Source organism: Conger conger, chromosome 1, assembly GCF_963514075.1.
Source record: "Conger conger chromosome 1, fConCon1.1, whole genome shotgun sequence".
NCBI classification, from domain to species: Eukaryota; Metazoa; Chordata; class Actinopteri; order Anguilliformes; family Congridae; genus Conger; species Conger conger.
The window spans coordinates 13,982,105-13,991,483 of NC_083760.1; positions in this window are offsets into that span (position 1 = coordinate 13,982,105).

The following is a 9,379-nucleotide window of genomic DNA, read 5'->3' on the forward strand; positions in this document are numbered from 1 at the left end:
CCTTCCCGTTAAGCTCTGCGCGTCTGATTTTGTTGTGGGGAGTAAGAGCCCTTTAGCTCTTGTTAGGGGCAGCAGCCTCCCAATAAGCCTGGCGCAGAGGAAGATGTTCCTCTTAATGTGTTTCTGCACCAAACTGCAGGGGCCTGTCAGCGGCCGCGGGATGGATTGATGCAGCAGTACGTAAGTGCATCCCCGTGCGTGTGCTTCCCTCGCTGGCCCTGACCTGGACGCCCATAGTCATCACTCCTCAGCAGGGGGCAGTAGTACATAATGATTGCAGGAGGGGGACGGCGCTTAAACACAACAGTGCCACCTGTTTCCTCACGCCCCACGCTGCAGCTCGCCGTTTGATATGCCCGCTTGTGGCCATTGATTGACCTGTATTTTTATCCAGCGCCTGCTATAAGTTTCACGCTCACTCCCGGGATCGGACTTGGGCAGGGGGCTGCAGTGACTTTCTCTGTGCTGCAAGGCGACTTGTCTTCAGCCCTGTTTCTGTTGCAGCGTGGGCACCCGACTTCAGTGGCAAAATTTCAGCATCGCTGCCGGGTTCTTTCGGCAATGGCGTGTTTTGAAGCGGTCTTGACATTTTGAATTTGAGGGAAATCACAAGAATTTGTCCATATGAAAAAGATTAACCTCTTGTGCCCTCTGTTCAAACGGCTATTTAACATGTGAGCCTATATCATTATTCAGCATCTTCCTATTAAAGAGAAATACCTCTGTTTTATTATAAAGATGTTTTTTTTTGTTTTTTTTTCATTGCATTACCTGCAGTAGTTCATATGCCCTCTGTGCACTTTGAATGAGGGAATGATCTGGGCATTCACATGCAAAACAGTGTAGGTTTGAAGCAAAGCTACAGTGCGCTCATGGGATTTCTTTTTCTCATAGGAAAGGTGATAGACAGGAGCAAAATCTGTTTCCTAAACAAACTAGCTGCCATCTTAAGATAGTTTTCAGAAAGAGAGAAAAAAAAAAAAAAAAAGGTTCAACAACCAATTATATATAAAGGTGATGAGGGAAACTATCTGAGAGCTTTTAACATCGTCTTCTTTACAAGCAAAATAAATTATTTTTTGTATGTGTTTAATGCTTAAGTGAACATAAGGTACTTATAAGTTTACTTCAGTGCAGTCATATTCTTTTTGTCAGAAAAATATTAAATAAGACTACCACGATCAAGAGCATTGTTGAATCTTCCACCTGTCATAGTGATCTCGGTGCATGATTGATAAATACGCTTCAGTCAAAGTCCTATAATGACAGTACAGCAGCAAACTGCTATTCACATTTTATTGGCAGTCAAGCATTCAGTACTGTAGAACAGATGAGAGTAATTGTGCCTTGAACAGGCTTCAAATTCTTGCTGGGCTGAAACAAGAACATATGCAGCCGAAGCATCTTTGGACAGGCTCGCTTTGCACATTTCGTTTTATACAAGAACTTCTAGTCCTTTTAGTTTTCTCATGTTTTGTGAGAAGTAAACATTTGAGGTTTTTTTATAGCGTACCATATTGGGAAAACTTCTTGAAATCTCGAGTAATACATAGATGCACATCTGAACAAGAAGTAAATTCTTTACGTGGGACTAATTTCCACCTGCTGGCGTGTGTTTCTGTCTCATAATGTAATCCCGCAGGATGTGGAGTTGTACTTTCTGCCTTTTTCTTTTCTTTTCTTTCTTCTTTAAAACTTGAGCCATTTTCTATGCCCATTCTCTGGGAGTTTGGAGATGAGAATGGAAGTAACATAAATTTCACTGTTATTATGTTCTTATTTATTCTCTCCCACAAAACAGATTTTAGGTGAAAAAAAAGCCTCTTTCAATTCAGTTATGGTGCATTTGTGATTCTAGTTGTGTGTAAATATTAGAAAACAGCAGGTTCTCACATTCCGAGAAGCGGCAGAGCAGTGGGGCTAAGACATGCGTTCTTATCGGTATTGTATTCACACTACACAGTCCTCCCGCTGTTTCTAATCTGTGGGAGCCGCTGAGAACAAAACTGGACAGGCATTTATTGTCGCAGCAGGGGGACGCTTGACAAGAGAATGTTAAACACTCTACTACCTACCATTTTCAAAGGCGATACCAGACCTGATAAAATGTAGATACACATTTAATTTCTGTTTTAGGTGAAACAGTAGAAAAACATGGAAATAAACAAGTTCTCTTTCCCCCGCCCCCTTTCTTTCCGAAGGGCAGCGGTCTGTACTGTTCCGACATGGTGGTGTGCTTGAGAATCGGCCAAGGAGTGACTTGTGTGTCTCCTCCTGAAGGCCAGACCTCTCCAAGTCAGAACCTGCCAAACCGAGTCCGCGGGCCAAATTGAGAGACTTTAATTTGATTTGCCTCTAGCGGCATTGTGGGGATTTGGCGGTCATCAAGAAGACAAGTTCATCGGCAGTAGGCTGTGTATGTGCATGTGCGCCCTCATGTAGTCCTACACGCTAACCGTCCCTTTACACGGCATATGAAGGCTTCCTCCGTTCGGACAAGTGCGGACCGCCGAACATGGGCGAGGCGGCCATCGTTGACACGGCGGAGGCAGGGAGTTGACTGCAGTCTTAATTAACGTGACATCAACACATATCTCGTACACGGAGAGAGTCTTAATGAAGTGTTGGCGGATGTTGTAATGGAAGCTGAAGGGGTCCTAAGGAGGACGCTCAAACTTGCGTTCCGCCCCGTTGCCAAACCACCATCCCCGTAATTGTTGTCAGCGAATGGAAGTGACACAACAAATGTTGGCTGAAAAAGGCCGCAATCCTGAATTAGGTCATAGCTCTATGTGCATTCCGCCCTGCCGTTGCAGATGTATGAACGCGTTTAATATTTCATCAAATGTTAATGAACGTGCCGATGAGAAGATGCGCCCGGCTCTTGTCGGTGGGCGTGTTTTCTCACTCTTCCGCCAGCCGGGTGCACTGTAGACTTTATTCCCTTCACTGCTTTCTTATTAACCCAGCCGAGAGGACACGGACCTTCACGTGATCAATGTTAAAAGAGGTGAAGGAGGGATTGCTTGTTGCCCTGGATTCTGAGAGAAATGACAAGGTCCAGCCCGTGGAGTCCCCTCAAGCAACAATCTCGTGGACTGTGCAGCGCTGTGGTAGCTCAGGGCAGCCGACCGTTGGGAGTTGTAGTTCATTCACTCAACACATGACGGGCTTGGGGCACTGTCCTGTGCTCAGCCTGCAGAACAATGTTGTGGTGGCTTTTTGATCTGCCACAAGATGATTGCGGTCAGCTGCTGTGCTGGGGTGGGGTGGGTCGACCATGGTGGGTGGGTGCTCGGGGTGGTCGGGTGTCTCTGTGGCTTTCAATGGCACCTTCAAGAAGAGCTTTAGTTCGTAAAGTATGAATTTTATGTAAAGTTTATTTAAACTGAAATCTCTGAATTCATTGCTGGGGTGTTTTATGTTTTGCTTTAAAAAATGGTGCTGGATTTTTTTGAATGATTTGAATATAGGATTTGAGTAGAAGGCCTGTGTTCAGATTGGCATGCTTGGCCCCTTGGCTAAGTGCCAGGTTTTTAGTGGGTGGGGTTAGCTGGGGTTCACTGTCACTAAAGACCCTAGGTCCAGTGAAATCCTGTCCACCTAGCTAGCAATAATTAAATGGCTTTCAAGCTTAGATTCATAGAATCATGGTCCTTCTTTATTCAGGTATAATGTCCAGAGTTTGTGACTTATGTTGAGTCTAATCTTTGTGTACAGTAGCTCAGTGGTACAAAGTTATTGCATTCAGTAAGTTGCCATCTGGTTCTCACTGTATAATGTCCATGTTTCCACACTATGCCACCTTTAATGGTCAGCACCCTGCTCTAACCTCAGTGATAAGGAGTTTATGTTTACATTATATCTACACGAATATACTGTGCAGTCCATAAGTATTTGGACAGTGGGACAGTGCATGTTTTTGGCTCTGTACTCCAGCGCATTGGATATTAAATGAAACGATGAATATGAGGGTAATGTGCAGGCTGTCATCTTTAGTATGAGGGTATTTAAATGCATATTAGATGATCCATGTATGAACTACAGCCCTTTTTATACATAGACCAGCCATTTTAGAGGACCTAAAGTATCAGTTGGCTTCTCATCACTTCCATAGTTTGGGTATAAGAAAGCTTTCAGTATCTACTTTTTGATTCTCTGTCATTGGCATTTGCAAACATCCGGACCAGAGTTGTGCTAATCATGGTCAAGGAAGCCATTATGGGACCGAGAAATAAGAAAACAACAGACATAGGCCAAACAATAGGGTTTCCACAATAAACTGTTTGGAATATCATTAAGAACAAAGAGAGCACTGGTGAGCTCAATAATTGCAAGGGGGCTGGTAGGCCAAGGAAGAATAATTCTCACCATAATGAACCCTCCAACCATCTTTCTGGCAGATCAGAAACACTGTAGTTGGCTGCAAAAACAGGATGACTGCATTACAGTTTATGGAGTAGTACCTAAAAGGGCCTGCAGAGTTCTGGAAAAATGTGGACAGAGGAGCCCAAGATGTGGAGGCTGAAAGGAACTGCCCAAGAACCCCCCTGTCATCCATGTAATATAGTGGTGGGGGTGTTGTAGTTTGGGAATGTTTGGCTGCCATACTGGCTCACTTGTCTTCATTGGAAATGTAACTGCTGATAGCAGCAGTAGAATTAATTATGAAGTGTACATAAGCAACTTATCCACTCAAGTTAAATCCAAACCTTTGGTCCCCTAAAATGGTGGGACTGGTTGAAAAGGGATGTAGCTACTACACGGATTCCCAATATAAATACGCTCATATAAAAATTTGCATCCAGGTTCCCAGACATTCTAGATGGATTCTGGTGTATATAGTTTTATTAACCTGGATATACCATCCTTTTTCCATCATACCCTTACTTTCTAATTAAGGAATATTATTCCAATTAACTTTGCAGGGGATGCCAAAATTTTGACTTCAGTCATACTTTTCCTTAATATTCTTCATATTCAAGTCCCTGTTAATGCATATAAGCCAATGTTAGGTCAAATAAATTGTATTAAAATAAGTAAATTACATGCTTAATCTGTTTTACACCTTTTACTTTATACATTTAATTTTAGTGTCCTGTACTAGTATTTGATTTGTCCCACTTTCTGTGGAAACCAAGATACCAATTTGATGTGCCTGATAGACTGTAATTAAATCATATTTAGCTGGTTCTTGCTCCTTAGAGGAGATCTCAAGGGTCCGATCGTACATGAAAATTCAGCTCTGTGATTTCGGTTTCAGCAGTCTTATTGGGAAACAGGCATTCACGGCGCCCATGGCAAATGGGAATAGGACCTCTGGTGTCAAAGTGTAATCTATACGTAGTGAATTTTAACTAGAAATCTGCCATTGTAAATCAATTCAACTATATCACATTATGGGTGTTATATAAATTAGAAGCGTGAGCTTTCTTTCTGGTCTAGTAAACCTCAATATTTTAACACCCATGAAAGCATAAACAAGTAAAATTTGCCTCGTGAAATTAAATTTGCTGCGGCAAATTTTGGGTTTATGCATGCGTATCAACATTGCAAGTGTGTTTGCATGACAATTTTACAAGCAAAAACTTTCTGATGCTTATCCTTGATTATCATTCACACTAGTCACTTCACAAAACAGATGAACGTGAGATGAAGGAATTAAAACCTCTGTGTATCTCTGCCCTTTGGCCATTAATGCTAAACGGAAGTTTGGAGCACTGCTCGTATCCAATAAGTTTGAATTAAATCTGGCCACTGGTAATGTTGAAATGATTCTGACATGGACCCAGTTGTAGTTGTAATTTGTTTTTTTTCTTAATGTGAGCCATGTCTCTGTCTGAGATGTCTTCTCTGTCCTTCCATCCTGAACCACCCATCCATCCTCTTGCTCAGCTTCAAACAGTCGTGGGTATTTCTTGGCCGCAGGGGTAATTAGCTGTCAGCTGTGGTTCAGGTTTCACCGATGTAGTTCACCAAAAGAAAACCCCACACAACCACTACACTCTCCCACCATTGTCTTCCCCGGGCTGGCTGAAGCCACCAGATTGGCTTGTTCAGGAATGGGTGTGGATGTGGTAGCCTTTCCATCTGTCAGACTGGGATCAAATAATAGGATTTTCTGTCTTGGAATTGAAGATAATTACAGTCTCTATTCCGCTCCTAACCGTATGATATTAACCTTGTGCTCTGGAGATACAGCAGGGCAGTAAGGGCCAGATGGTGCTGTGTTTTGATATCCGATCTGGGATCAGGTCAAGTTGAAGATCAGGTCTGAAGGACTGCTGCTCCTCCACCAAAACGTTATGACTGTAAATCAAAATGGGATCTTCCTAACTTTTCTCAATCCTCATGATACATTTCTGCAGAGGAGATATGATGTATACAAAATGGTAGCTAGGGTGAAGTGGTAACCTATTTATACATACTAGGAGCAGCGTGCAGAGGCCTTGGGTGAGGGAAAGGTTGGGGCTTTTCAGAATGTGAACAATATTCAGTAGTAGATTCAATATCAGATGTGCATGCTGTAACACAGGTCAAGTGCAGAACAAAAACTTTGAGAAGGCCATTCAAATGTATACCGTCAGTCACTTCAATATCCGTAATGTGCAAGAACACAGTGCAGCATATTCTAGTCATCTGGAAAACAGCAAATTCAAATATCCAGCCAAGATACTGAGTTCATTATAGATAAAAAACTGAATTTTCTACATGTGTGCTGGGTACATATAAAACATTACCAAATGTACATTTCAGATTTATGTTTTGCCAGTTGCTACTACTGTGCCTGTGTGTTTTACTATCATTACCTGTTGTTGCCAGTTAACAGATGAATCTTCAGTCTTGTTGCTCGCTGTCGTGGTGACCTGGCCCTAGTTACCGTACCCTTGGAAACACTTCCGGTGATTCAGAAAGTGCTCTCTGAAGTCACAGACTCTCCCCCTGCACAAAACTGTCATGCATTACAGGAAACAATTAATCATGACAAAAGGAACTGCCTATACGTCGTTGCATTACAACGGGCCTCTCTAATAATTTCTCCCTAAATGTAACGCGCATTGTTCCTGTTGTGATTATTGTGAGTGCTTATGTGTTTCATTTTGCCTCAAGTTAATTCTGTAGACTGTTCAATAACATGTATTAATAGACTTCAATATTGGCTCAATATTAAGGAATATGATGGAGATCTCAGAGTACCCACACCAAAAACCTGAATTTGTATCATGATGTAACAGATCATGGAATATTTTTAAAATATACATCAATAAGACCTCGGCTCAGATGTGCGTGTGTGTGTGTGTGTGTGTGTTAGACTCCCAGGGAGGTGTTTCTGAGATTAAAAAAAAATAATAATTCTTATGCGAGTATATTCAATTTTTGCCTTCATATATCCAATATATGTGATGTCCCCGCAACTGACTTAACAATTTTGTGATAGTCTGTGTACACCATTCACAAAAGCAGTTGCACTACTGTAACCAGCTCAGTTTAGTGTCACTCACATGGAACCAAATATGCCTCCTCTCTGCTATCATAAAGCACTTGCCATCTTCTGAAATGCAAACACCCTCAAACGTAGGTTTCAATTAGCCCGTGATTCAGGGACTTGCAGAAGTCATTAGTTGGTGTGGCTATATGCTTTATGAAGCATTTTATCATGTAATGTATACATGTGTAATCCTCAGCGCTTAATTATGACCTGTCGTTTCTCTGACGACCTCGCCCTGCTCCACTCCGGTCGGAAGGAGAGTGCTTTCTGCGAAGCCTGCTGATAGCGCCGCCTCTGTTCACCTGTGACAAAACCCCATCTTTAAAGCGGCTTCCCAGCCCTCATTCTCTGACCGCCGCCCGCACAGACCGCAGTTTCTCCTCTCCTTTCGCCAAGGAGTTATTGTAATTTAGCGACGATTTGTCACTGTCACCCTGGTGCCTTTCCTGCCCAGAAAGGGGTTCCGTAGTGTACGGCAGGGGGATATCGCCATGGGTCCTGTCACCAGAACAAAGACTCTGTTAATAAGGGTTAAAGCTGGCTAATTGTTATACAATTAATAATAGACTAAATGATCAAGCATCTGCATTTTGTTATATTTGGGCCCCCGGAAGAAAGATATTTTGATTGGTCAAACACTTATCACTGGAAAGAATTTTTTTTTTTTTTTTTTTTGTAGTTTAGTGGATTTATGTGTAGCAATATGACAACCAGTAAGATTGATCTGATCAAGAAAGAGACTGAGCGTGAGATTTTCTTTTTAATGTTATTTTATGGTGCAAGCTCATCAGTAAGTTCTGCTATAAAAACCAAGACCCATGGTGCCTATTTTGTGTATAATTTTAAATTTCTTTACATTGTGATTTAATATGGCACGTCAGATTTTAATTTGGAATGAAATATAGCACATAAAAAGTATCACAAGCAAAAAAAATGGGAGACTTAACCTATTTGTGTTTATAGGTTCATGGGGAGAGAGATGAATGACCTCACTTTTTTATTTAGTTTTAATGAAGTTGGGATTGAGGGACTCCATCCCTGTGGCATTAATGTGATTTCTCCTCTCCGAAGAATCTGCTGCCTGGCCTCCTGTTTGTTTGTGACCTAGTTGCTGGTCCAAAAAGGACTCTTGTTTTGGGGCAAGCTATCTGAAAACCCCGAATTCTGCTTTTGCAGAGACTGCTGTGTGTGTATTTAAAGGTGGAAATTGATGGGAGCGTGCTCAAACTATCAGCACCTCCCGTTAATGAATATCCCTCTTCCACTTGGCCAAAGGACAGACCCTTTGAGACGCTCCCTAAAGCCCCCCCCCCCTCCCCCCTTTCTGCTTAGCAGACCTCTAACAACATCAGTTTTGCCACCTTATGTTGGCCACATGAGTTCCTTCTACCTCTAACATTAATTGGATATTCAGCCCCCAATTAAGTTTCTGGCCCTAAAGGCTACCATGAAAAAACAAGGCCATTTTGTGTTCCTTTCTAAGGGACTTCATTAGGCGGATGGGGGGGTGTGTTGGGGGGGTGAGTGGGTAAAGGGGGGAGGGGGTATCGGCGGTGGGGGTCCTCAGGGGAATGGGGGGGACACACAAACACAATAACACACTGGCAAAGCGGAGGGGCTCAAACATGGGGTGCAATGGAAAGAAAAGTTAATTACAAAACAGTAGGTGTTTTTGTTTTAGCCCCGTAAAATATTTGGAGTTAATTAATAGAATCAATATGAATTTGCAATGAATAATATTAGCTGAGTCAAATATACTGTATGCGGTTGCGGAGTGCGTGTATGTTTGCATTTGCTCTCCGCATGACAGGGTGCTACATTAGCTTCCGGTTTGTCGGTCTGTCTGTCTGTCTGTCCAGTGCAGTGATTGCTGGTGCATCTGACAGTCAG